The sequence below is a fragment of the Citrus clementina genome, unplaced genomic scaffold (assembly GCF_000493195.1).
Source record: "Citrus clementina cultivar Clemenules unplaced genomic scaffold, Citrus_clementina_v1.0 scaffold_5, whole genome shotgun sequence".
In the NCBI taxonomy this organism is placed as follows: Eukaryota; Viridiplantae; Streptophyta; class Magnoliopsida; order Sapindales; family Rutaceae; genus Citrus; species Citrus x clementina.
The window spans coordinates 4,141,110-4,168,526 of NW_006262201.1; the positions used below are offsets into that span (position 1 = coordinate 4,141,110).

At 33.6% G+C, this 27,417-nt stretch overlaps 2 long non-coding RNA genes and 1 pseudogene across 4 annotated transcripts; all 3 read left to right on the forward strand.

Annotated features, from left to right (window-relative positions):
• The first annotated feature begins 378 nt into the window (after positions 1-378).
• On the forward strand, positions 379-3,493 carry LOC112098246. 2 transcript variants are annotated; one of them, XR_002905330.1, is made up of 9 exons: positions 379-484; positions 601-656; positions 740-927; positions 1,063-1,202; positions 1,297-1,369; positions 1,456-2,381; positions 2,477-2,749; positions 2,855-2,945; positions 3,026-3,493. It is a non-coding gene; the product is annotated as an uncharacterized LOC112098246 (long non-coding RNA). The 2 variants fall into 2 exon arrangements; XR_002905331.1 differs by having other exon boundaries at positions 756-927.
• Positions 3,494-10,056: 6,563 nt separating this feature from the next.
• Positions 10,057-12,667, forward strand: LOC112097789 (annotated as a pseudogene).
• Positions 12,668-13,842: 1,175 nt separating this feature from the next.
• LOC112098291 lies at positions 13,843-18,432 on the forward strand. 2 transcript variants are annotated; one of them, XR_002905401.1, is made up of 9 exons: positions 13,843-14,826; positions 15,044-15,194; positions 16,373-16,544; positions 16,705-16,807; positions 16,942-16,993; positions 17,274-17,381; positions 17,474-17,645; positions 17,786-17,912; positions 18,013-18,432. It is a non-coding gene; the product is annotated as an uncharacterized LOC112098291 (long non-coding RNA). The 2 variants fall into 2 exon arrangements; XR_002905402.1 differs by having other exon boundaries at positions 17,792-17,912.
• The last annotated feature ends 8,985 nt before the right edge of the window (positions 18,433-27,417 follow it).

The window sequence follows — 27,417 nt, forward strand, 5'->3', positions numbered from 1 at the left end:
ATAATGTACCAGCCTTTAAATAGTAATTAATTTATTTATCTAATTCACCAAATGTCATTTCCGGTACATATCTCCTGGTATCAAGAAGAGGCAGAACCCAAAGAAACGTTTCTTGTATCTTCATATTTGTGCGAATTCATCCTTTCATTGAGAATAACCATTTCCAGGCGGCAGTTGGCAATCAATTCATGCGCAAGTCGATGCTATTCATAGATATTAAAGACAATGATGAACCAAAGGTGATAAATCATAAATGCATAATTACCAAACCTCCATCCTTCTCTCATTATGATTTGATTTTAAATGAATTATTGCTTGGTAACATTATTTCCAACCATTGCAAGATTATTATTATTTTTTTTTGGGGAGAAATTTCAATTGAAAGTGAAACCTTTAGACATTTACCTAATGAAGTTAGTTAATGGGGAGGGTTGGAAAAATTCCCAAGCCGTTGCACAGCAATTACGATCATCCTCGGCCTCAGGTAATTTCTTCTCCTGCATTTTTGTTATTTGCTATCAAGTGACATTCGTAAGTATGATTGTATTAAGCTGCTGCTGGGAAATATAAGGTTTTGATGGCTGCCCATGCTATTGTCAGAAGCTGCGGTTCTTTTCATCAGCCTGAACCTGGACCTGTCGCCATGGATAACTGAGGTTTTTTTTTTTTTAAATCAACTACGTCATCTTTTCCACTGTTTTGAAACTCTTAAGATTAAACTTTAGTAAAGTTGTTTTAGTTATCCATGTAATCAGGCTGAGGATACTTAGCTGCCTATTTAGGCAAATGTCAGACTTTAGTTTGTTCGCTGGGAACTGGTGTGGTGACAGCGTCCTGGCAAAGGATGATGAGATAGTTTTTTGATTGAGTAAATTTTGGGGGCTTGAGTATATTGGGATTTGCAATTACAATTATCCTCTGCCTCAGGTGATTTCTTCTCCTGCCCTGTCGTTGTTTGTTCTCTAATTCAAAATTATAAAATATTTCATCAAATTTTATGCCGGGAATATGCAAAAGTTTCTAATATTTTATTTCCATCTGTTTGTCTTGATAACTTTGCAGCATATGTACTAGTTAAAGAACAAATCGAAACAGAGTTCAGTTAAAAGTTTCTTCTGCCGTCATATTTGAAAAATGAACCCATTTCCAGGAAGCAATGGGCAGCAAATTCATATAAAGCGTAGACAATGATGAGCAAACAGGTGATTCACATTAATGAAATTAATTGTTTGGTTGGAGCGGACATTGTTAGAAGGCTATTGAGCTAACCTATGTCACTACTTGCCTAGATTACAGGGGGTCAAAACTCAAAAGCGGCATTGAATTTTAAAAGGCATCCAATAATTCTTGTGGCCATATATCAATTCATGTATGTTTGAATGTAATTATTGGTGAAGGGGTTTCACTTCCCGTCTCTAAATAAAAATACTGATTCTTTAAGGTACCTGCCACTAGGGATTGCGAGATTAATGAGTCTTTGGACATTGGAAGAGCTCCTTGTGAGTGGAGGAGGAGGTGTTGATGGTAGCAAAGCATGTGGGCAGTGGGCTTGAATCTCTAAAAAACTTGGAACTCCTCCAAGCGTAAGTATACGTATACTGGGAAATTTGTTAGATGTGGATGAGGCTAAGAGATTAGAGCTTGACAAAATGAAATACCTCTTTCATTGAGACTTAAATTTGATGGGGAAGAAGAAAAAGAAGAGGGAAGGAGGAAGAATGAGGATAATCAACTTGTTCTTGAAGCCTTGCAACCACCTCTGAATTTGAAGGAATTAGAGATTTGGTCATACAGAGGCAACATTGTTTCCCCCCGGATGATGCAAAAATTGAAGGAATTTACCAATCTAAGGAGTTTGACACTCTTTAAAACTGCAAAAATTGAGAGCAGTTGCCTCCTTTGGGAAAATTGTGATCCTTTGAAAATCTCAGCATATTGTACATGGAGAGTGTGAAAACAGTGGGTAATGAATTTCTGGGAATAGAAAGTCATCTTCATGACTCATCTCCATCTTTATCAGTTATTATTGCCTTCCCCAAATTGAAATCACTTTCAGTTGAGGGATTGATGGAATTGGAGGAGTGGGATTATGGGATTAAAAGAACAGGAAACACCTTCACCAACATTATGCCACGTCTTTCTTCCTTGGAAATTAGTGTGGGGTTATGGGATCGCACAACCACGTTGAAGGTATTGCAGATTGTGGCATGTGGTACTCTAAGAAGACGTTGCAGACAGGGGAGAGCAGAAGACTGGCCTAAGTTCTCTCACATTCTAGACATCATGATTGTGTGAAAAGAGGCCCTTGACAAAATTCTCTAGGCGGCTACATGGAGTACAATCATAAAATGCTAATGTGGCCACCCTGGTTCTTAATTAAGGTTGTGAAATATTATTGTAAAAGATGATTAATTCAATTTGAGTCATTCGTTTGCTTTGATAATGATAGTAATTTTATATTTTGACAATTTGCAAGGTGAGAATGGTGCTGATTGGTGATACAGGATACGGTTCAAACACCATTGAATAAAGCTACGGACATGGTGGCTCAACTTAGCTATTGCTGTCAAAATTGGTAAGTTGGCTTGTCAATGTATTGATGCTTTTGTTTTCTCTCAACCCTAATTACCTTACCTTCATTTAGTTTGGCTTTGGAGTTGAGTAATAACTTTCAAGGTTCTCAAACAGAGCAGGACAACCGAAAAAAAAAGCTTAATTTGCTACTGATCACGTGTTACCAATTATTAAGGTAATTCTCGTTTACTTGCTTCTACACTATAGAGTACGTGTTCTGGCTGGTTTATCTAATTCATCAAATGTTATTTCCTTATTGTTCCATTGATATATTTGTTAGAAAGTGAAACCATTTCCAGGCAGCAGTTGGCAGTGAATTCATGCAAATGTTGATGCCATTCATAGATATTGAAGACAATGATGAGCCAAAGGTGATAAATCATTAATGCATAGTTACCAAAACCTCCATCCTTCTCTCATTGTAATTTGATTTGAAATGAATAATTTCTAGGTAATTGAAGCCAATATTGTTAGAAACGGTGTTGAGCTACCCAAGCTAAGAAGTTGGCTGCCAAAAAATGCAGGGGATCAAAAGAAGCATTGCATTTGAAAAGGAATGAGATTCTGGTTGCTACATGTCAATTCGTAGAAGTTTCAATAAATTTAATGGTTCAAGATTTTAGTTTCTGTTTAAATTTGTGCTACTGCAGTGCTGCAGTGCTGCTACTGGGAAATTTAAATCCCATATTAGACTTTCCTCACATAAGAAGCTGTGGATCTTCGGACATCAGGTTTTTTCACAGTTCTGAAACTCTCAGGATTAAACTCTATTAAAGTTGTTGTAGTTGTCTACGTTCTCAGGTCAAGGATTCTAAGCTGCCGATTAAGGCAAAATGTCAGAATTCCCCTATTATTTTTTTTTTCATGTAAAATTATGTTGTTGTCTTCGCCCATGAATCTTAGCTAAATTCTGAACCAATTGTTTGCTATTATAAATTTCATTGTTAAATATTAATTGTGATGTTGGTGTTGAGTTTCTTTTAAAGTCAGAGAAGCCTGACGATTGAGTTCCATGGGATTCTGAGAAGCAGTAATATTTTGAACAAGTGAAGGTTCTTCGTTTTTACAGTATGTGCAGATGTCTAAGAGGCAGGATTTTTATTTCTGTAATGCTAAATTTCGCAAAACAATAAAAATAAATAAATGCATGACAGTGACTTCAAGAATTTAGATTATTGAATTTGGTCATTTTAAAATTGTTGGAATGTTGAACTTAAGTAATTTTTATAAACCAGAGCTCAGAAATGTAGAATATAAATATTGGAGATTTGGACTTCAATCATTAGACTTGAAGCTAAAGAGGTAAGCCATTAATTATATCAAAGGATTTGGAAAATGGAGGGATTGGAAAAAGGAAACATTTTCATAAACTTCAAGAGGAACGTCACAGAAAGGGGTAAAGAGAAGAGTAGCCTAAGATATTAAAGACAATGTTGAGCCAAAGGAAACATAAATCCCAACCATTGCATGTGAACATGATCACAATAAGGTCAAAAACCATTTTTTTGAGAATTTTCAATTGAAAGTGAAACCTTTTGACATTTACCTAGTAAAGTTAGTTAAACGAGAGAAATAAAGGGGAAAAGAAAAGTTGACTCAAGTCAATACAGAATAATTAGTTCAATCTGGAGTAACTAAAACAGAGCCACTATATTTTCAAAAATATCTGCATTCATCACCTTCTCCTCCAGCTAGTGAGCTACACACGAATCCTTTCCTTTTAGCATTTTTGCAGCATCAATTTCTCCCCTCGTTTGTCATCAATTTCTCCCTTCGTTTCACCAATACCATGGCTGATGCAATCGTTTCCCCTCTCTTGGAGCAGCTGATTATCTTTGCTGCTGAAGAGTTGAAACAACAGGGGAAGCTGGTGAGTGTTGGATGAGTGGATCACAGCATGCGCCAAATCGCAAAATAGATCAATGCTCTTGGTGCTCCTTATCTGAAGAAGAAGGTGCAAATTGGGAGCTGCATTTCACTGTCATAACATTTATTGTAATTTCATTTGGAGATATGTAATATCTGTTGTCCAGATACATATCATACACCAGTTGCTATGTAATTTCGTTTAGGTTCATTTTTGTTTCTTAAGAGTTTGTAAAAAGAATGGAAAGATTTTAAAATATAAATTTCATATCTGTTTATTACTGTTGTTTGGTCTAATTTCTTATGTAGAATTTTCAGAATCTGTAGGACATTAGTTTATAATTTTGAGATTTTGCAGCCATAAAAAAAATTTTTTTTTTTTGCCATTTTATTTTGCTCCTTTATCTATGTGCATGTTGACTGGCTGCAGTGAGTGAAAATTTACCTATATATGCTGGCTATTCTTGGACAATATTAGAGAAAATAATCATATTATTTCGCGTGATGTGAACTTCCATAACTTATCAATTGAATTGCTGTAAAATATTAAATAGTTTTATTTTTCTTTTATCGTGTAACTTGGACCAAAAAAGGAAATGAGTTTAACACGACCCTCAATATAACCTCCATTTCAGCACAATACATGTTAATTGTTCCCCAAGGACTTCTCCTGTTTCCCATTCCCACCTCCATGCTCTCGAGAGGAATTTAGCACCCATCAATTTTTATTTTTGAAAACTCGTAATGGTCTGATAAAATTAAACAACATCAATAATGTTACCAGTCTTTAAATAGTAATTAATTTATTTAATTTGCCACCTAAAAGAATCCTGCTGGAAATAGAGGTTAAAAATTTTATTAGATCTGCTTACCTTTGTTCATTCAGCAAAAACACTTACAATTCACAGCTAGAGAATCTATCCATTGACAATTGTGGATTAAAATTATAACACCTGAATTCAAACATATCCTTATGAAGTTATGAATTTGTTCATACTTCAAATGATTTTTTTTTCCAAGCTAATAAAGCAACCACTTTGATCAAACGACGACGTTGAAGGAATTACGTATTTTCAATGTCCTTTTCCAGACAGATGTTGGAGAGAGGGAAAGGAGAAGACTGGCCTAATTAAGATATCTCACAAAGATTATTGAGTTAAAATGTTATTGTAAAAGATGTTTAATACAATAATAGTAATTCTTTTGCATTGTTATAATGAGGCTGGTGGGTTTCCTCAGAGGATGGATATGGCTCGCTAGCATGCATTTGGGAAGATGCTAATTATCGGCCATAAAAAGTCAGGGGGTTGTGGCTCTTCCGTCGCCCAGAAATTCCTAAACTCATATATCAAACTTCAGATGAACTTGGGCATTATGTAAATATGTATTTTTGAGAATTAAACTAGTGCGTTCGAAAAATTTTGAGCCATTGTAATCATTTTATTTTGCTAAGAGAAAATTTTACTTTGTTTCGCTTTGCCTTTTGTTTTTTCTGTGATAATATGATTCATACGAATGTGATTACACACTATCATGCATCTATTTTCATTTGCTTGTCATGAATGGTCAACATGCTCGAAATATTTACTTAGGTTGGAAATATTTGAATCCACTAAAATACTATACAAACCCATTTTAAAATTAAAAAAATGATTATCATAATACTCGTGAAGATAACACGATATCATACATAAAATAAAATATTTCGCAAAAAAGATAAGATACAAATCTTGAGTAAATAGGTACAAAAAATATTTTAGTGGGTTAAGTAGCACTAATGCCCCCTTATCAAAAAATAAATAAAAATAACTAGTCTGATTGGGTATACCGTTTATATATATGTACATATTCTTGATAATGTGTAATGTACATTATAGACAAAGATTTTGAAAGCAATATTTTTTAAAAAGTCGAGAGAATAGGAAAAGTCTAAATCAATTTTCTAATCTCTACCTCCTTTATGATTTAAACTTTAGTGTTTAGTGTCGCGAGCCACTCAAATTTTCTAATCAAAGAGACTAAATTGCACGAAATTGTGCTAGCTTATTTGATTCTAGAAATTTCTACTACACTGTAACACACTCTCACGTAGGGATGGCAATGGGGAGGGGAGGGGAGGGGACCAATCTCCCCATATCCATCCCCGATATTTTACATATGTCCCCGTCCCCGTCAGAATTGCTTGAGAGAATCCCCATCCCCTCCTCGAATAATAACAGGGGATCCCCGAGGGTCCCCGGTCCCCGAATAACTAATAATCTAATACATTTTTTTATTTTCGATTTTAAATTAATCATATTAAAATAAACTCATACCGCTATTGTAAGCTCGTAACCAATTTTGACAGCACATTAAGGCCTCCAATGTGCTTGGATGAAGTCTGTTATGGTATGGGCTCACAACTCTACCACTAGTGTTAAAAGCTGATTCAGAAGCAACTGTTGTAATTGGAATTGCCAAAATATCTCTAGCAATTCGAGCTAATGTAGGATACCTATTAGCATTTGTCTTCCACCAACTCAAAATATTAAAATCTTCCATCCGAGGTATAACTTTCTCATCCAAATATGAATCTAATTCATCTGCAACAACTGCACAATCTCCATTGTTTACATAATCATCAAAACCTATCATCCATTTGGTTGCTTTCTTATAAGAATCCCCTGTAGATCTAGTAGAAGAACTACTACCAGTATAATCAAAGCAATAAACAGTTGGTGAAAACTTCAATTAATACTCTTCAACTAATTCCCGGCAAAGGATGACCACTTTCCCAACATACAACTATTTTGATATTTATTATTTTTAACAATATTTATAATTTTGTTATTTATTTATTAGTAATTTTAAAAATAAAAATAAAATTAAAAATTAAAATGGGGAAATGGGTAGGGGATGGGGATTCCACCTCATCCCCGTCCCCTCCCCGAATAAAAAATTGGGTAAAAAATTTTCCCCGTCCCCTCCCCGAAAAAAAAATTGGGTATAAAATTATCCCCGTACCCTCCCCGAATGGGGAAAATCCCCGAGGGTATCCGTCCCCGTGGGGATTTTTGCCATCCCTACTCTCACGCTTGTACATACCTCGAAATTCTCTAGAATTTACTAGAGTAGTGTTGCATGTAGCTTGTACATAGGTTTTTCTGGAACACTCCAGGCATTACTAAGCATGAGAGCCTTGAGAACTCTCTAGCCATAAAACATTCTAGGGTAAGCCTACCCTAAAAATAGGGCATGATGCTTGCCACTTGAGCATACAACAAGTAAGAACAAATCAAGCATACTTGTGAGCTCTCAAACTCTCTTATACACACTTTTATGAATAATATATTCTCTCTTTGGCTATATTGCTCTCTCTTCTCTCTAGTTTTTTTCGCAAGCATCAAACCTTAGTTAGTCGAAAAATTCAAGGCTTACTTTATAGCTATCTCGTAAAAGTTGTTTAAGTACCATAGAGATTTGCTGTGCAAAATACTCATCACATGACATTAGCTAAATAAAATTGTTTGAAAGCCACTTACCCAAACTATTAAACGAATATTGACTTTTGTCTTAATTTTCTATCTCCTACGATAAATTTTATAGTTAAAAATTGAAAAAAATTAATAACTATTAGATAGAGCATTCTTTATTGTTAAAAGAAATCTATATAGATAGATAGATGGTAATATAAAAACTTACTTATTGTAGTATAATGTTTTTAGTTTTTTGAAACACAGATTCTCACTTTTTAAAGATAAAATTCAAAGAAAACAAGTTAAATGTTGTAGAAAATCTTCCAGCCATACAAGAAATTGTGATGGCTAAATGCAAACCTAACTAAAGTATTAGTTGTTTTATTACAATCTCCAAAAAGATGAGCAATTCCAAAATCTTTTTTTGTGACAATAAACACTACACGTCAGTAATTATCCAGGTCAAAAGCAAGCTACTCTATTAAAAAAAAAAAAAACTTGCAGTGAATTCGAAGATAAACCAATTTTACTAGCAAGTTGGATACAAAAGAGTAGGGCTTCGGCCTCAATTACTCAGTGTACCAACAACTCAATCTCGGTGAGTTAAAATCAACTTCCATCAGTCTTTTATTTGTTGATAGATCGATTAAGGTACCAAAAAGAATAATTAAAGATGTATTAGTTCAAGTTAATAAATTCATATATCTTGTGGATTTTATTATTTTGGAAACTGAACCAATTGCTAATGAATGCAAACAAATTCCTGTTACATTGGGTCGTCCATTTTTAACTACTGCTAATACATTGATTAATTGCTGGAATGGAGTAATGAATTTATCTTTCGGCAACATGACATTGGAACTTGATGTGTTCAACATATGTAAACAACCTCACCACCAGGAAGATGATGATAATGAGAATTAGGAGATTGATTTCATCGAGCCAATCATTGAGGAACACATTCAGAATAAGAATTTTACAAATTCTGTGGAAATTTATTCTTCTTGTTCTTTTGAATCGAGTAAAGAATTAAATTATGATACTGCTAACATATAACCTACAATTGATTCTATGCAGGTACATGCTGACAATGGCCAATCAAACTTTAAAGATACAGAACAACCTGAAGAACCAAACGAAGAGCAAGTACCAGAGCTCAAATTAAAGCCCTTACTGGAAGAATTGAAGTATGTCTATCTTGGAGAACAACAGATTTATCCTGTGGTAATTTTTTTCCCAACTCACGCTTGATCAAGAAGGTAAGTTGTTGTCTGTACTAAAAAGGCATAAAACTGCATTTGGCTGGACTTTAAAAGACATAAAAAACAATAATTCTTTAATCTGCACACACCGAATACACTTAGAGGAAAATACCAAAACAACCCATCAACATCGACATTATATGTGTAAACATTAAATACCAAAATCAACCCCAAAAACTATAAATAAAATATCATGATTAAAATGAAGTTTTTTTTTAGATATTCGTTGTAGTATCTCTTTAGATCGCAAACAAGAGATAAAATAAATAAATATTTGCTATGTAAATAAAAATAAATAATTTTTTTTAACTGAAAAATATTCTCAAAAACTAAATAGTTCAAACTTTTTTTAACATCATGTGTTTCTAGGGTTGGGCATTCAGTTCGGTTTTTACCGAACCGAACAACTAAATTAAATCGAAATTACCTGTTCGGTTCAATTGAATAGACAAAAACCGAAGAGTTTATATTTTCATGAACTGAATGATTTGTGTTTCAGTTGAGTTCGGTTCGATTCTGGACCTGAACCGAACCGAACCGATCCGTGAATCGTAAACTGCCCACCCTTACGTAGTAGTTTCCGTTAACCGACGTTGTATTGCTCGTATAAAATTGTTCAAATGTTCAAATCACAGTCTCCCGCTCTCAGCTCAGTCAGAGTTTCCAGGTCCAGAGACTTCCCGCTGACTGAGAACTTTTTCGTAGCAGGTCTACAAATAATGGAGTAGAGCTGATTTTATGATTAATTTATTTCCTTTTTCAATTTCTCTTGATTGCGATTTAATCTGGAAAGTTAAACGTGAATTGTTTAGTGCGGATTAAATGTTCGACGAATTTCCCACAAGAGTATTAAGTTCAAGAGAAAAAAAGAAAACAATTGAGCGTGAGCGTGAGCGAGAATGGTGTTTGGGCAAGTGGTGATTGGTCCGCCCGGCTCGGGAAAGACCACTTACTGCAATGGCATGTCTCAGTTTCTCAGCCTTGTTGGCAGGTAACTTCGTTTCTTGATTTCAAGCAGCTTTATCTTCGATGACCAAAAATATTGATTTGGGCTTTGCCATTAAATGAATGTAAGAGCAGTAGGGAATAACTGAGTTATAGGATTAGCTTTAAGTGAACATTGATGGTAATGTGAAGGTTGTATGTGTTCAGTGGCAAGCTGTATGCCAATTTGGTCTATATGGTTGCTTAGGTAGTAACTTATTAATTTTTAGGCAGGAAGGTTGCAGTCATCAATTTAGTTCCTGCTAATGATAGTTTGCCGCATCCTTTGTCATTGAACTTTCTTACAAATGCTGTGGTTTGTTGTAGTATAATTAGTTCAATTGGAAATTTCCTTGATGTTAATATAGAAATGAGTGTGCTGTGAATATTGAGGACCTCATTAGACTAAGTGATGTGATGATGGAGTATTCACTTGGTCCCAATGGAGGTTAGTCAGCCTATTGTTGTTTACTCTTTCTTGCTTTATCACGCAATGATATTCCTTTGCTTTACAACAAATTTCATGAAATTAACTTCAATCAAGTGGCAATGTTCATACGCTGTTGAGATTTTATGGACAATGATTTGGTAGAATTTATATGCCGTCTTCTTTCTTTTTGCAGTGATATGCTTGTATTCAATGAGCTTGTACTTATTCTATGGTTTCTAAAGTAGGTGTTTTTATGATAAACTAGGTCTTGTGTATTGTATGGACTATCTAGAGAAGAATATTGACTGGCTGCAGTCGAAATTGGAACTACTTTTGAAAGGTAAGTAGAGGCCATTTTCCTTCATTCTAATGCCAATAATGCTGTCATGAGACTCATAAAAATTGTTAAAACGTTAATGTTTTTGGTATTTTGCAGATCGTTATCTTCTGTTTGATTTTCCTGGCCAAGTTGAATTATTTTTTCTTCATTCCAATGCCAAGACTGTTATAATGAGACTCATAAATAAGTTAAATCTCAGGGTATTGTTACATCTTACATCTATGAAGGGACTCAAAGAGTTGAGATGAATTCATCTTTGTTATTTTGATGCCAGAATTGTGCAATTCTCAGTTTGTTCCTTTCACATGCAGTTGACTGCAGTGCATCTAGTTGATGTGCATCTTTGCAGTGACCCCAGGAAGTATGTTAGTGCTTTGCTTCTCTCATTGTCTACGATGCTACATCTGGAACTTCCCCATGTCAATGTCTTGTCTAATCGATCTGATTGAGAATCATGGAAAGCTAGGTGTGGTTTTAAGTGTAGCTCTCCTGCTTGTTTGTTTAGTTTGAAATATCAGATATTGTCACAAGATCCTATTTGCTACATTTCCTCACCAATCAATTATTTTGGGTCTGTTGCAGCTTTTAATCTCGAGTACTATACAGATGTGCAAGATTTGTCATATTTACAGCATGCTCTCGGTCAGGACCCTCGTTCTGCTAAGTACAGGTTTGAATTCTAGCTGAATCAATGATGCAAATTATGTCCATTGTTATTTCTGCTGTTGTTTCTATCATTTTCAATTGTTACTTCCCCTTTCCATCTACTACCACACTACAATACCCACACAAATGTTGTGAAATTTGTCAATGGAAAAAAAACAGTTCCTCTTTTATTTTGATCAGACTCAATGAATAAGTGGTTAAAATGTGCCTGTCCTAGAAATATAGATGTGTGGTTTCGTAAAATTTTCTTGATCTTAAGAAAGAGTTATCTCGAAAAGAAGATAACATGGAGAATTCAACAACTATACAGTCATATTGATGTCTGTCAACTTGGGTCATATGGTGTCGTTTGGATGGAGATGTTAGGTCCCAGATGGTAAACTTGTTATCGAATTCCAGTCTACTTCATTCATGCTTTGATGACATATACGGTGCAGCTTCTTATCTAAGACCTGCATATGTTCAATCATCATTCTGTTCTGTATTTGGCTGCCATTCTTTTCAATGAATTCAAACCACTTCTGAATACTTGCAAATTCATCCAGTGTTGTCATTGAGATGCCAATATGAAAGGAAGCCATAATTGCCCTTGATAGTATGCTTATTGATTGCCTCTTGCCTCACTCAGCCTCATGAATCTGCTTGTATGGTGTTCTTGTAATTTCATTTGGAGATTAGTAATATCTGTTGTTCAAATGTATTTTATATACCAGCAGTTAATAATTCTGCTTGCAGAAAGCTTACAAAGGAGCTGTGTGATGTAATTTTTCAACCTTAGATATCCAGGTCATCAGTTTCTCTTGAATTCTTTCTTGAATTTCTTTGAATTATTTGTGAATAAGATCTTAGTTGGCTGCTTCTCTTCAGGATAAGGAAAGTGTGGCAAAACTCGTGAAGCTGATATATAAAAGCAATGGGTACATCTTTGCTGGCATGGATGCCAGTGCAGTTGAATTCAGCAAGATTGCCGTTCGCGATGTTGATTGGGATTATTTCGGATATCCTTCTTTTCACCTATTTTCAATGTTGTTATTCTCATATTCATAAAATTTTTTGGTTATTTAATTATGGTTCATCATATGCATCTGCATCTTCTAACTTGTTCGTTTGAGAAACTAATTTTGCCGTTAGGTAGGCTTCGAGCTTGATGAGTTGATTCATGCTTTTTTCATAAATGTACCAAAATCATGGAAACTTCTTTTTCCCAGATATTGTATCCACACTTTTTCCATGTAATTGGGTCAGACAAGTTTTGCTTAACAAAGATATCTACAGTAGCCGAAGTGCAGGAGAAGTACATTAAGGATGATGATGATGTTAACTAAAATGAGACGTGAAGATATGTGGTGTGCGAACCGTAAGCCTGCCTCTTAATTTTGTGCATGTTTACTTGCTTGTGATTCACGTTTGTTAATCTATTTTGCTCTCTTGCAGGAGTTATAAAGTTTTCAATCAATCAAACATTTAACTTAAGTCCTTACCTCTTGCTGCAAAGACAATGGGAAGTCTCATGAGCTCTAAAAAAACTGAAGAAGAGTGGAAAATAATTTTAAATAGTGATTTATGGAAGGTAAAAGAGATCGAGAAAGGTGTTCTAACCCCTTTGTGGTTGAGTTATAATGATTTGCCGTCCAGAGGAAAAAGATGTTTCTCGTATTGTGCTGTCTTTCCAAAAGACTACAATATAAAAAAAGACAAATTAATTACTTTGTGGATGGCTCAAGGTTATCTTAGTGCAGAAGCAGCAGAACAAGATGAGGAGTTGGAGACTATAGGTGAAGAGTATTTTGGCATCTTAGCTTCTCGCTCTTTCTTTCAAGAGTTTCAGAAACGTTATGATAATCGTATTATAGCGTGCAAGATGCATGATATGGTACATGATTTTGCCCAATTTGTTAGTCAAAATGAATGTTTTTCGTTGGAAGTTAATGGTAGTGAGGAACTAACCGTCACAAACTCTACAAACTCTCTTGATGAGAAGGTCCGTCATTTAATGTTAATCTTTAGTAAAGGGACTTCATTACCTGTTTCCACTCGTAGAGTTAAAAGAATGCGTACCCTCTTAATTAACGATAGTAGATCTGATCATTCATTATTAAATGGTGAGATCCTAGAAGAATTATTTAGGGAATTGACAAGTTTAAGGGCATTAGATTTTGGCAAATCGTATAACTCAAGTTGGTCTTCGACTGTGGAGATTCCGAGAACCATAGAAAAGCTGGTACATTTAAGATACCTTAATTTGTTTTATCAGGGAATAAAGAAACTACCGGAGACATTATGCGAGTTGTATAATCTAGAAAAGTTAGATATTAGTTTATGTTTTAATCTTAAAGAATTACCTGAAGGGATTGGGAAGTTAATAAACATGAAGCATTTACGAAATAGAGGTACTAGTTCTTTAAGGTACATGCCAGTAGGGATTGGGAGATTAACGGGTCTCAGGACCTTGGATGAGTTCCACGTGAGTGGAGGAAAGCGTGTAGGCTTGAATCTCTTAAAAAATTGGAACACCTTCAAGTATGTGGTATACGTAGACTGGGTGATGTATCAGATGTGGGCGAGGCTAAGCGATTAGAACTTGACAAAAAGAAATACCTCTTCAGTTTGACCCTTGAGTTTGATAAGAAGGAGGAAGAAGAAGGAGAAAGGAGGAAGAACGAGGACGATCAAGTTCTTCTTGAAGCCCTACAACCACCTCTCAATTTAAAGGAATTAGAGATAGAGTACTACCGAGGCAACACTGTTTTCCCCAGCTGGATGACGTCATTAACCAACTTAAAGAGTTTAGATCTCTCTTCCTGCGAAAATTGGGAGCAGCTGCCTCCTTTGGGAAAATTGCCATCCCTTGAAGCACTCAGCCTATGGGACATGAAGTGTGTGGAAAGAGTGGGTGATGAATTTTTGGGGATAGAAAGTGATCATCATGGCTCATCTTCATCGGTTATTATTGCCTTCCCCAAATTGAAATCACTTTCAATTGAGGTTCTGCGCGAATTGGAGGAGTGGGATTATGGGATTACAAGAACGGGAAACACCGTCATCAACATCATGCCACGTCTTTCTTCCTTGACAATTGCACTTTGCCCCAAATTAAAGGCACTGCCCGACCACTTTCATCAAACGACAACATTGAAGGAATTGCACATTTGGGATTGCAGGCTTCTGGAAGAACGTTATTGCAAGGGGGAAGGAGAAGACTGGCCTAAGATATCACACATTCCCAACCTCCATATTGGGCTTTGACAAGTAATTTCTTCTCTTACTCTGATTTGCTTTGTTGTTGTTTTTAATCTAATTAAGAAGCGTAAATAGCATTTTGAATCAAACTCTATATCAGAAATCTGCAATACTTACTTTCTAATATTCTGATTTTCATATCCTATGAATATACGATTTTTAATTTGTGAGATGGGTAACGTTACTGTAAAAGATTATTAATGCAATATGAGTAATTCTTTTGCAGGACAAGTGACCTACATTTAGTTTGGCTTTGGAGTTGAATAATAACCTTTCGAGGTCCCGACAACCAAAAAACGAAGCTTAATTTGCCACAGATTGCACGTATTGCCATTATTGACAATTTTCTGCACAAGCTTAGGTTGATGTCAAAAGAGGTAAATTATTGGCATGCCTGACTATTTTGACCATTACACGATTCATAAGTTTACATTAATTTTGATTTTGAGTTGAGTGATTAGTTTTCTAGGTTTGCTTACTTTAACTGGGTGACCAATTTCTTGTAACTAAATGTATGATGTGAAGCAGAACTCAAACAAAAGTATGCTACTTCTTGCGGAAATCTTGCCTTTGTTCAGATTATGAAACCATTTCCATGCAGCAAATTCATCCAAAAGTTTGAATAAGTTTCACGGTTGGACACTGTTGGTTTCTTTTTCTTCTGGGGTGCATTTAGGTGCTATCAAGTGACAGCTGTAAGTATGATTGCACTAAGCTGCCGCTGGGAAATTTGAGGTTTTGATGGCTGCCCATGTTATTTTCAAGAAACTATTGATGTAAGAAGCTGTGGTTCTTTTCATCAGCTTGAACCTGAAACTGTCGCTATGGATAACTCAGGTTTTTGTTATCAACTATATCATCTTTTTCACTATTTTGAAACTCTTAAGATTAAACTTTAGTAAAGTTGTTTCAGCTTTTCAAATGAAAAACTCATTGATTTGAGACTTCCTTCATTATTGTTTCTAATTACAATGCTAACGATCCAGATAAGATAATATTTAATCGGCGAAGGTGTCCCTTGGAAGTACATCCTTCTTTTTCTTTTATTATACAAATTCTTGCAATGAGCTTAGTGAAGCTGTTGTGCTAATCATGCCACTGCATAATTTGGCCCCTAATGTGGGTACTCTGTTACATTGTTCTGCAAATTCTCCAGAAGTTAAAATCAATAAATTTTCTATTAGCTCTAGTGCTTTGACCTAAATGCTATTCTATATTCTGATTACAATGTTTTACCTTTAAATTAACTACCCCTAGATGTTGGATTTTCTAGAACTTCAAAATGATTAATGGAGAAAGATCCCATTATCGTTATTGCTATAAAAAATTGATTTATGCATCCAAAGATACATTATATATTTCTGTGTCTCTATTTATAGATGACATTTAAGCATCCATAAACCGTCAGACAGAGGAAGGGGGTTCAGTGCAAAGATTCTGTTGACCTAGGGTTGACTGCATAATGTCACTTGTTCGCAATCTATTATTCTTTTCAAGGTCTGCTTCCTTAACGGAGCGACCAATGTTTTTCAACTAAATTTATCATATGATGCAGGAAGCAGGGCAGGATATGAAATGTGAAGCTCATTGGTGGAAGTATTGCCAGTAACAGAACCCAAAGAAAATGAAACTATTTCAAGGCAGCAGTTGGCAGTTGCAAGTGAATGGAGGCCCTTGACAAAATTCTCAAGCGGTTGCAATGCAATTACGATCATCCTCAGCCTCAGGTAATTTCTTCTCCTGCTTTGTATTTATTTGTTATCTAATTAGGAACCGTAAAGTATCTTGAATCATTTTCTGTATCTGGAATATATGCAAGAGTTTCTAAAATTTTGATATGAGTGTAATGATGGTAATTTCTGTTTTCTGTCTGTCATCAAATGTTAGAAAACTTTCATTGAGACCCTTGAACCGAGTCATTTTTGACAAGTGAAGTGCTGAAGAGTGAAGAGTAAGAATGGTGCTAGATTGGGGAATAAAGCAAAAGGAGGTAAATTATTGGCAGCTTCTTCAACCTTATTTTCTTTGGACCAGTGCCTAATTCACAAGTCTCCATAATTCGGCTTTTGACCAGTTGATAGATAAAATTTTAATTTCATTGGTGCTAATGTACCCGTGAGGCAGGCAGAGAAGGACTGTGGAAAAGAGAAGGTTTTTAGTGAAAGCTTAAACTCAGGTAATTCTAAAAATTATATGTTTTGGCTGATTTATCTAAATCAGGAAATTTTATTTCCATCTGTTACAATAAAACAGAAACAGAACACAAAGAAAAATATTCTACTTCTTGTGGCAATCTTGCCTTCATTCAGACTATGAAACCATTTCCTTTCACCAATTTCTTCCAAAAGTTTGAACACATTTCATGGTTGGACATAGTTAGCTTCTTTTTCTTTTGGTGCATTTAGGTGCTATCAAGTGACAGCCGTAAGTATGATTGCATTATTGGGAAATTTTAGGTTTTGATGGCTCCCCATGTTATTGCCAAGAAATTTTAAGTCCTCGTGTCAGAAGCTGCGTTTCTTTTCATCAGCCTGAACCCGAACCTGTCACTATGGATAACTGAGGTTTTTGTCATCAACTATATCATCTTTTTCACTGTTTTGAAACTCTTAAGATTAAACTTCAGTAAAGTTGTTTCAGTTATCCATGTAATCAGGCTAAGGATATTTAGCAGCTTATTTAGGCAACTGCCAGAATTCAGTTTGTTCGCTCGAAACTTGTATGGTGACAAGGATACTGGCAAGGATAGTGAGATAGTTTTTTGTGTGAGTGAATTTTGAAAGCTTGGGTGTTCTGGGATTTGCAATTGCAATCATCCTCTGCTTTAGGTGATTTCTTCTCCTGTTCTGTCTTTATTTTCTCTCTAATTGAAAGCATTTCAATCAAATTCTGTACCAGGAATACGAAAAATTTACCAATATTTTATTTCCATCTGTTTGCATTGATAACTTGGCCGCATATGTACTAGTTAAAGAACAAACAGAAGCAGAGTTCAGGAAAAAGTTTCTTCGGCCACCATATTTGAAAATGAAACCATTTCCAGGAAGCAGTTGGCAGCAAATTCATACAAAGTATAGACAATGATGAACAAAAAGGTGATTCGCAATTTCATTTTTTTAAAATGAAATTATTTGTTAAGTTGGAGCTGATATTGTTAGAAGGCCATTGAGCTAACCTCTGACACTGCTTGCCTAGATTGCAGGAGGTCAAGACTCAAAAGATGCACTGAATTTTAAAAGGCATGCAATAATTCTTATGGCCATTTGTCAATGGTGGAATGCTTTTAGCTTCTTTTCCTTTTGTGCATTTTGGGGTTCTATCAAGCGACAGCCGTATGTATGGATGGATATAGCTGCTGCGTTGATTTCTAATGCATTGTATGATGTTATAGCAACTATCCATCTGGTCAATGTTTCAAAAGAATAAGACAGGGAAAAAGAGAAAGCAAGTGGCCAATCAAGTTGCATCAACCAAATTGTTGTTAAACAAGTAAAACAAAGAAAGAGAGTTAAGGAAGCTGACCTTGTAGTAGGGGAGCTGAAGAAAGGCTGCCAGTGAATGTAAGAGAAAATAAAATGCAAGAAATGGTGAAGTGCAGCTTTTCATGTCAACTTGAAATTGATTTTTCTGTTTGTTTTTTTTTTTTTGTAATCTTTTGGATTTTTCAAACAAAGAAAATGAGGAGCAACCAGGGAGATAAAAAGGGCGCCAAGGCAACTGTGTGTTGGGTTTAGAGCCAAAAATAAATAAATAAATAAATAAGACATCGTGTTCTTGTGGAGACCAGACCTATTACGTAACGTCCCCTTCAATACCACTTGTTCCGTATCTGGTTTTCTCTTCGTCGTTTACATATTTATCCTGTGATTTTACAATAACTAAATAATCCCCGCATAGTTTGCAATTTTATTCATTTGGGCCCTACAGATTTCAGTAATAGGAATTATTAAGGGACAAGAGCGCAAAACAGAAACTCTGTCCACTACTGATGATATAATAACGAACCTTTGTTTTTTTTTTTTAAAAAAAAAAAGAGTAACAAAATATCATTAGACAAATGAAAATATTATCTAACATCACCTATTCACCTTACTGATGATATGAAAATATGTATGTATGTATGTATGTATGTACATATATACATACACCTATGTAACATTTACTTATACATTCTTTTGAGTTTAAATCTTAATACAACTACATACAACCACATCAATGTATATATTTTTTACATAAGACATGCCGTCCTATTATTCATAAGTAAACAATGTGCCGTAAATAGTATTCTGTGTTTTCTCAAAGTTGACTTTTCGTCTTTTATTTTCAGACGCAGACGCTATGTCATTTTGTAATCGTCCGAACATATACAGAGCAGAATTGGTGTTATCTGATTTTGTGATGCAATAAGATTTGCACTTCCTGTGCATTCAATGGAATCATGCCACGCTAGTAGACAATATGCTAGTTTGAACAAACTTGTTTGAATGGCAAAAACGACATGACCTGCTGTAGTATTAATTCTTTCCCGAACCAACGGGTGATTTGCTACGTTGGATCATGAAAATTAACCAAAATAAAAATTCTTAAGGAATTAGTTAGTTAATTGATTGATCGAATTTAATCTAAATTTGAAAATGATAAGATAAATTTAAATTTATTATTATTATTATTATTATTATTTTAAAGTGGGTGGGTTTATACAATTTGAGCGGTGGAAATATCACTGCTGAATTATTAAATATACAGTGTAAAATTTTGACCTTTAAAATATTCCCTTTTTTTTTTTATTTAGCACTATAAGTTTAAAAATTTAACATTTTACCTCAATAATTAAATACTTTTAACTTTAATCTTCAAATATTTACCCTACAACATTTGGACCTAAATTTTTAATCCGACTCGGCCCCTGACCCAAGTGGGAAGAAGATCAGGCTTATAAGTTATAACTATCACCAACATAACATCTTCTGGAAAATAATAAGATTACTCACCTGCAATTATGTGATCAAACTAATGGTAAGCAAAATAGAACAGCGTTATTTCAGTCCCCTTTCAGTTTCTTTATCATTTTTCTTTTCCTATTTATAAGCTTAATTCGGTTCAAAATCGGCTAATTCACTTTGATTTCACTTTTCTTTCTTTCGGTTCAAAAAAATTGAACCCATTGGCTGTCAATTCAATTTTGTTGAAAACCAACTTTGCCTGAATTTAAGTAATAATAGAGGAAAAAAAAAGAGTACTTAGCAGAAGAGATTTCTCATTTTTTTCTCATTCAAACTTCTAAAATAAAAGAAAAAAAAACAAGAGTAATTGTTAATTATCAAAATTTTGTTTATACTATTCCACCAAGAAAATTATACAAAAAAAAAAATTTTAAAAATTGGAGAAGAAATATGAGGTGAAATACGTGGATGGCTTAGACTAATAATGTGAACAAATTCCTCTTGGAAGCATGTCATTGTTCATCCGGACAACACGCGGCGATGAGATTCGAGAATAAAAGGATAGGAATCAACTGTAACCTCATAAACAAATGGCCTTGGAGTTGTAACCAAAGCTTTTAATTATTGATCATTAAGATCGATATAAAGTATCACGAAATGATGTGTACGACGACAATATCAATAGCGTAGTGTGAAGACCTGGCTGTAAACACAAGGCTCGGCAGATTAATTAAACAAGAGTATCCGAATTTTCTATGATAATCTCTAGGAAACGATCAGCTATAATGTACGAAATTAAAATATTGCATATATTTTTGAATTTTTGAACTCATGCATTAATTTAAAAAATTATATCGTATTATAATTTATTCACAAAAGAAAGAAAAATTCACTAATCAAGTGAAATCGTATTCTTATTGAAATGAATTCCAGTAATTGGATAAATATAAGTATTTCTTCCGTTGTAATTTTTGTTTAACAGAAAATCTATTTGAGATTTTGTGAGAAGAAACTCAACAATAAAGTTTGATAGACTTTGTGGATATTAAGAGTTTGACAAGTAATTGAAATCTGAAGTTTACTGAAATTTACGAGCAAACAAACTGAAATCCGAAGTTTACTGAAGTTTACTATCAAGAGTTTCAAAACAGTGAAAAAGATGATATAGTTGATGACAAAAACCTGAGTTATCCATAGCGACAAGTAACATACTGAAGTAAGCCGTTGGGAGCTGGCCTGTTCATGGGCTATTTTTCTCTGATGATCTGCATTTTTCTTCCTTTTAAAGTGAACCTTGACTCGTATCAAACCTGTCAAAAGAACAGTTCATCAACTGAGCTGAGATTTGCTTTCCTTTTTCAAAACCCACCTGAGATATTGTAATTCCCAAATTTCTCTCTCTCAGCTACACGAGCAAGCAGCCGCTTTTTCACTTCATCGAAGAAGGTAAGCGATTTATCTATTTCGTCCGATTGATTTCTTGTTTCGTTTTCAGTGTTCGGGTAAATTATTGGCATGCCTGACTTTTTGACCATTACATGATTCATAAATTTCTATTAATTTTGATTTTGAGTTGACTGGTTACTTTTATAGGTTTGTTTACTTTGACTAGGTGACCAATTTCTTGTAACTAAATTTATGACGTGATGCAGGAAGCTCGGCAGGATATGAAATGAGAATCTTATTAGTGGAAGGATTGCCAGTAACAGAACCCAAAGAAAATGAAACCATTTCAAGGCAGCAGTTGGCAGTTGGGAGTGGATGGAGGCCCCTGACAAAACTTCAGTAAACTTCAGATTTCAGTTTGTTTGCTCGAAACTTGCATGGTGACAAGGATACTGGCAAGGATAATGAGATAGTTTTTGTGTGAATGAAATTACGATCATCCTCAGCCTTAGTTGTTATTTGTTACCTAATTAAGAAGCATAAAGTATCCTGAATCATTTTCGTTGTCTGGAACATATGAGTGTAATGATTGTAATTTCTGTTTTCTGTCTGTCATCGAATGTAAGACAACTTTATTAAGATTCTTGAACCGAGTCATTTTTGACAATTGAAGGACAAGTGCTGAAGAGTGGGAATGCAAAAAGTTTTGTTGTTTCTAGCCTTGTTTTCTTTGAACCAGCGCCTGATGATATAACAGAAACAAGGCTAGAAACAACAAAAACTCTGTCCACTACTGATGATATAACAACGAACCTTTGTTTTTTTCTTTTTTCTTTTTTTTTTTAAAAAAAGTAACAAAATATCATTAGAGAAATGAAAATATTATCTAACATCACCCTACTGATGATATGAAAATATGTATGTATGTATGTATGTATATACGTATGTATGTACATATATACATACACCTATGTAACATTTAATTATACATTCTTTTGAGTTTAAATCTTAATACACATTTTCATGAAATTTTTATTTTATTAAGTATACAACTACATACAACTACATTAATGTATATATTTTTTACATAAGACATGCCGTCCTATTATTCATAAGTCAACAATGTGTTGTAAATAGTGTTCGTGTCTCAAAGTTGACTTTTCGTCTTTTATTTTCAGACGCAGACGATATGTCATTTTATACACAGCAGAATTGGTGTTATCTGATTTTGTGATGCAATAAGATTTGCACTTCCTGTGCACTCAATGGAATCATTTCTTTGTAACTAATTGGGTGCTGGAATGGTGGTCAAATCTCGAACGAAGACAGATCTATCAAACTCCAGAATTGGTGTTATCTGATTAATTGATTGATCGAATTTTATCTAAATTTGAAAATGATAAGATAATTTTGAATTTATTATTATAATTATTATTTTAAAGTGGGGTGGGTTTATACAATTTGAGCGGTGGAAATATCACTACTGAATTATTAAATATACAGTGTAAAATTTTGACCTTTAAAATATTCCCTTTTTTTTTTATTTAGCATCTATAAATTTAAAAATTTAACATTGTACCTCAATAATTAAATACATTTAACTTTAATCTTCAAATAGTTACCCTACAACATTTGGACCTAAATTTTTAATCCGATTCGGCCCCTGATCCAAGTGGGAAGAAGATCAGGCTTATAACTATCACCAACGTAACATCTTCTGGAAAATAATAAGATTATTCACCTGCAATTATGTGATCAAACTAACGGTAACCAAAATAGAACAGCGTTATTTGAGTCCCCTTTCAGTTTCTTTATCATTTTTCTTTTCCTATTTATAAGCTTAATTCGGTTCAAAATTGGCTAATTCACTTTAATAAGTTTATTGGTTTGAACGCTGTTAGCTTCTTTTCCTTTCGTGCATTTTGGTATGCAACAGTTCTTGCCTATGACACTGCTTGCCTAGATTGCAGAAGGTCAAGGCTCAAAAGAAGCACTGAATTTTAAAAGGCATGCAACAGTTCTTGTGCCATATGTCAATTCATGCAAGTTTGAATAAGTTTTTTGGTATGCTATCAAGTGACAGCCGTATGTATGGTTTGCATATAGCTGCTGCTGGGAAATGTGAGGATTTCATGGCTGGCCGTGTTATTGTCTTAAATTAGATGTGATAAGCTGTTGCTTGGTGATTCTGTTGCCAAGAATTTGCTCACATCAGAAGCTGTGGAACCTGAACCCTTCTCTAGATATCATCTTTTTCATTGTTTTAAAACTCTCAGGATTAAACTTGAGTAATTTTGTTCGGTTGTCTATATAATCATGTATTGAGTAAACTCTCAGGATACTGAGCAGGCAAATGCCATAACTCGGTTTGTTCTTCAAAAACTTGTTTAAGATTCTTGACAAAGCTGCATGAAGTGAATCTTGGGAGCTTTGAGGGTGAGAGAAATTAGAGGGTGTATAGGGATTTGGGCTTATTAGGAAGTTATATATGTATTTCGTCACTTATCATTATCATTTTTTTTTTCACAGAAAACCTTCTGATGGTGCTAAATTTTCAAACACCGGTCCGATTCAAAACTTCATATTCCAATTATATTCATAAGACAAATGGAACACTTTGAACGGCTTGTGTCCGAGCATTGTAGTTTGATTTATTTTGATGACAGTACCTTTTGACATTGAGATTCTTTCATGATTTAAACATTCTTTTAAAAACTAAATTATTAAAAAAAAAGTAACTAACATATATTATTTTATTAGTGCTTTTTAAATCAAATATACATAGGAGAACTGTAATTCTTAGCAATCAATTTTCCACTAAATACACCTGCAACAAACTATTAATAGCAAAGTGATAGAAAATACCTGATTTTTCATACTTTCTAATTTCTTTTGGTCCTAAAATATGGGCATTTGTGTAATAATTAGCCCATGTGGATCTCTATGCCATGAGTTTGATAAGTAGCTATCAAGGATCACTTATTAAGCTAAAAATATTTGGAGGACAAAATTGTAAAACTAAAAGGGTGGAGCAAATATGGCTATCTAGGATTAAATAGTAAGTCAACTATATTTAAAGGATAAAATATTAAAACTTGAAATGTGATATTAAAAATATCTCAACTATTATGTTATTAAACCATATGTTGTAATAGTTTATTTTTTAAGCTTCAAAATGTTCAGGATTTTAGATTGAAACATTTTCATTTGAAATTATTTGGTGCAGTCACAAGTTAAGAAAGAAAAAGTTGTCCCATTGGTCATTTCACAAAAATGAAAGCCCTGTATAACATGGGCTTGAATGGAAGCCCAATTGTTTGTGTTTGATTAATTGATTTCAAGCTTTATCGAACCTTTGTACCTGGATACTTTACTGCGGCCTCTAAGCGCTATAAATTTTTTTGGGGATAAACGGCGCTTCAATGAGGTCATCTCCGATGCTTAACACCATTTTGGTGTAATACCAACATTAAAAATATACATTTTTCACACTAAATTACTATTTCATCTCCAACCCATTTACACCAAAAAAAATATTTTTCTTTTTATTCTTTTAATTCTCAAGAATTAATTCAATTAACACAATAAATACTACTATTAACATAGATAATTAAGTAATAAGTAATTTTATCGATTAACAAAAAAATATAGAAAATTATTAAATTTGCATTTAATTAACTAAATTAGTACATTATGAAAATTAAACATTACATTAATATAGAAAAATACAATAACAATAATAATAATTTTATATCTAATATTTTGATGATATTGGAGGATCTAATAATGATCTTCCAGATTATTAAATAATTGTTCTAATTTATACTAGTAGTAGTAGCTTTTTTAATTTGTGTTAATTTAATTTTGTAATATGTAATATAGTAATTAATGTTACTAGCATTTTATTATTATTATTAATTTTTGTGTTGAATATTTTTTATTTAAAATATTAGTATAATATTCAAAAATTAAAAAATGAAATAAAAATAATAACAAAAATAATAATAATAATAACTTAAAATATTATATAAAATAGGACATATATGTAAATAAGAAAAAGTAATAAAGATATTTAAGAGCTTTTTTTCCTAGCACCAAATGAATAGTGTTACACCATATTTGGTGCAATACTATTCACAACACCATTTTGTTGTTGGTTTTGGTGTTACATTGGAGAAGCATTTTACACCAAAAATAGTGTAAAAGGTGGTTTGGTGTTAGTTTTGGTGTCACATTGGAGATGGCCTGGAAAAGCACTTGAAAACTTTGGATTTTTGGTTCGTCCAGTTACGGTGTTATGCTAACGGGGTTAAAGGTTCCGATCCAATGAGTTAGGATCCGAAGGTTACTGAAGTTTACTATCAAGAGTTTCAAAACAGTGAAAAAGATGATATAGTTGATGACAAAAACCTGAGTTATCCATAGCGACAAGTAACATACTGTTTATTACAGAGAAACAAACGACAACATGATACTAGTAGTAGTTATTCTTTTCATCCGATATATTACATGGTAATATCACTACTCGTTCCACTAGTTTCATGTACACTGTCGACCAGCAACATGATAATTTCGTGCCAGTTCATTTTGGTTTGTTGGAAAAAGCAGTGTATTTCTTAGAACTTGAAAATAATAAAAATATTTTAAAATATAAATTGCATATTTGTTTATTACCATTCTTTGGTCTATTTCTTCTGTAGACTTTTCAGAATCTGTAGGACGTTAGTTTATAACTTTGGGATTTTGTAGCCCTAATTTTTTTTTTTGGCATTTTATTTTGCTGCTTTATCTATGTGCATGTTAACTAAATTAAGCTAATCTAGAATTAATAGAGAGGGATATTTATCTATTTTGTTTAACCTTTACCACTCTAGGCATTGTACTACATGTGAGCTTGTGATGCTTGCATTTTATTGATGTTGATGATTCGTTGAATGTTTTATTTTTTGATTTTTTAAGTTTTCCAGAGTCATGTTTGTGTCTACGAAGAAATTGTAAAGGCTGTGCACGAAGCACTTGTCATTCTTTAGACTTTATTGATTATATTTTTGTCAGATTTGCGTGTATATTCACATATGTTTTATTTTTTCATTTTGTAGGACATTTTTACATGCCATATTATCACGACTCTTCTGTGTCTGAATAAGAAGAAAGCATAATGCGACCCTCCAACAGCTTAATCTATGGAATTATCGTGTTTTGTAAGTTCTGGTCCAATGGCGTTTTGGCACATCATATGATAGACCACTATATTGCGTTGCTTTACAAAAGATTAATATTTTTAAAATTATTAACTCATGATATGATAGTCCAGGTTTTCGAGGACCACTATATTGTATGGATTTAAAAAAAATTAATATTTTTTAATATTAATATTCTAAATTATATTCAGTTAAAATATTAAATATTAAATACATTCTTAACATTAATATTCTTAGATGAAATTCTTTTGCTGACTTAAGAATAAAGTATTAAATAATTTTATTTTTCTTTTATTTTGTAACGTGGACCCAAAAAAAAAAGGAAATGAATTTAATAAAACCTTCATTCCGCCAACATGCATGTTAATTGTTTCCAAATTCCAACCTCCGTACTCTCTTGAGGAGTTTCCCATTCATCAATTATTATTTTTTATAATCCATACCATCCTGATATAATTAAACACCATTAATAATGTACCAGCCTTTAAATAGTAATTAATTTATTTATCTAATTCACCAAATGTTTTTTTCCGGTACATATCTCCATTGGTATCAAGAAGAAGCAGAACCCAAAGAAATGTTTCTTGCATCTTCATATTTGTGCGAATTCATCCTTTCATTGAGAATAACCATTTCCAGGCAGCAGTTGGCAATCAATTCATGCGCATGTCGATGCTACTCATAGATATTAAAGACAATGATGAACCAAAGGTAATAAATCATAAATGCATAATTACCAAACCTCCATCCTTCTCTCATTATGACTTGATTTTAAATGAATTATTGCTTGGTAACATTATTTCCAACCATTGCAAGATTTTTTTTTGGAGAAATTTCAATTGAAAGTAAAACCTTTAGACATTTACCTAATGAAGTTAGTTAATCGGGAGGGTGGAAAAAAAAAAGTTGACGCAAGTCAATACACAATAATTAATTAAATCCGGAGTCACTAAAACAGAGCCACGACTTTTTCAAAAATATCTGCATTCATCACTTTCTCCAGCAACTAGTCAGCTACACACGAATCAATTTCTCTCCTCGTTTGTCATCCAAAATTATTCACCAATACC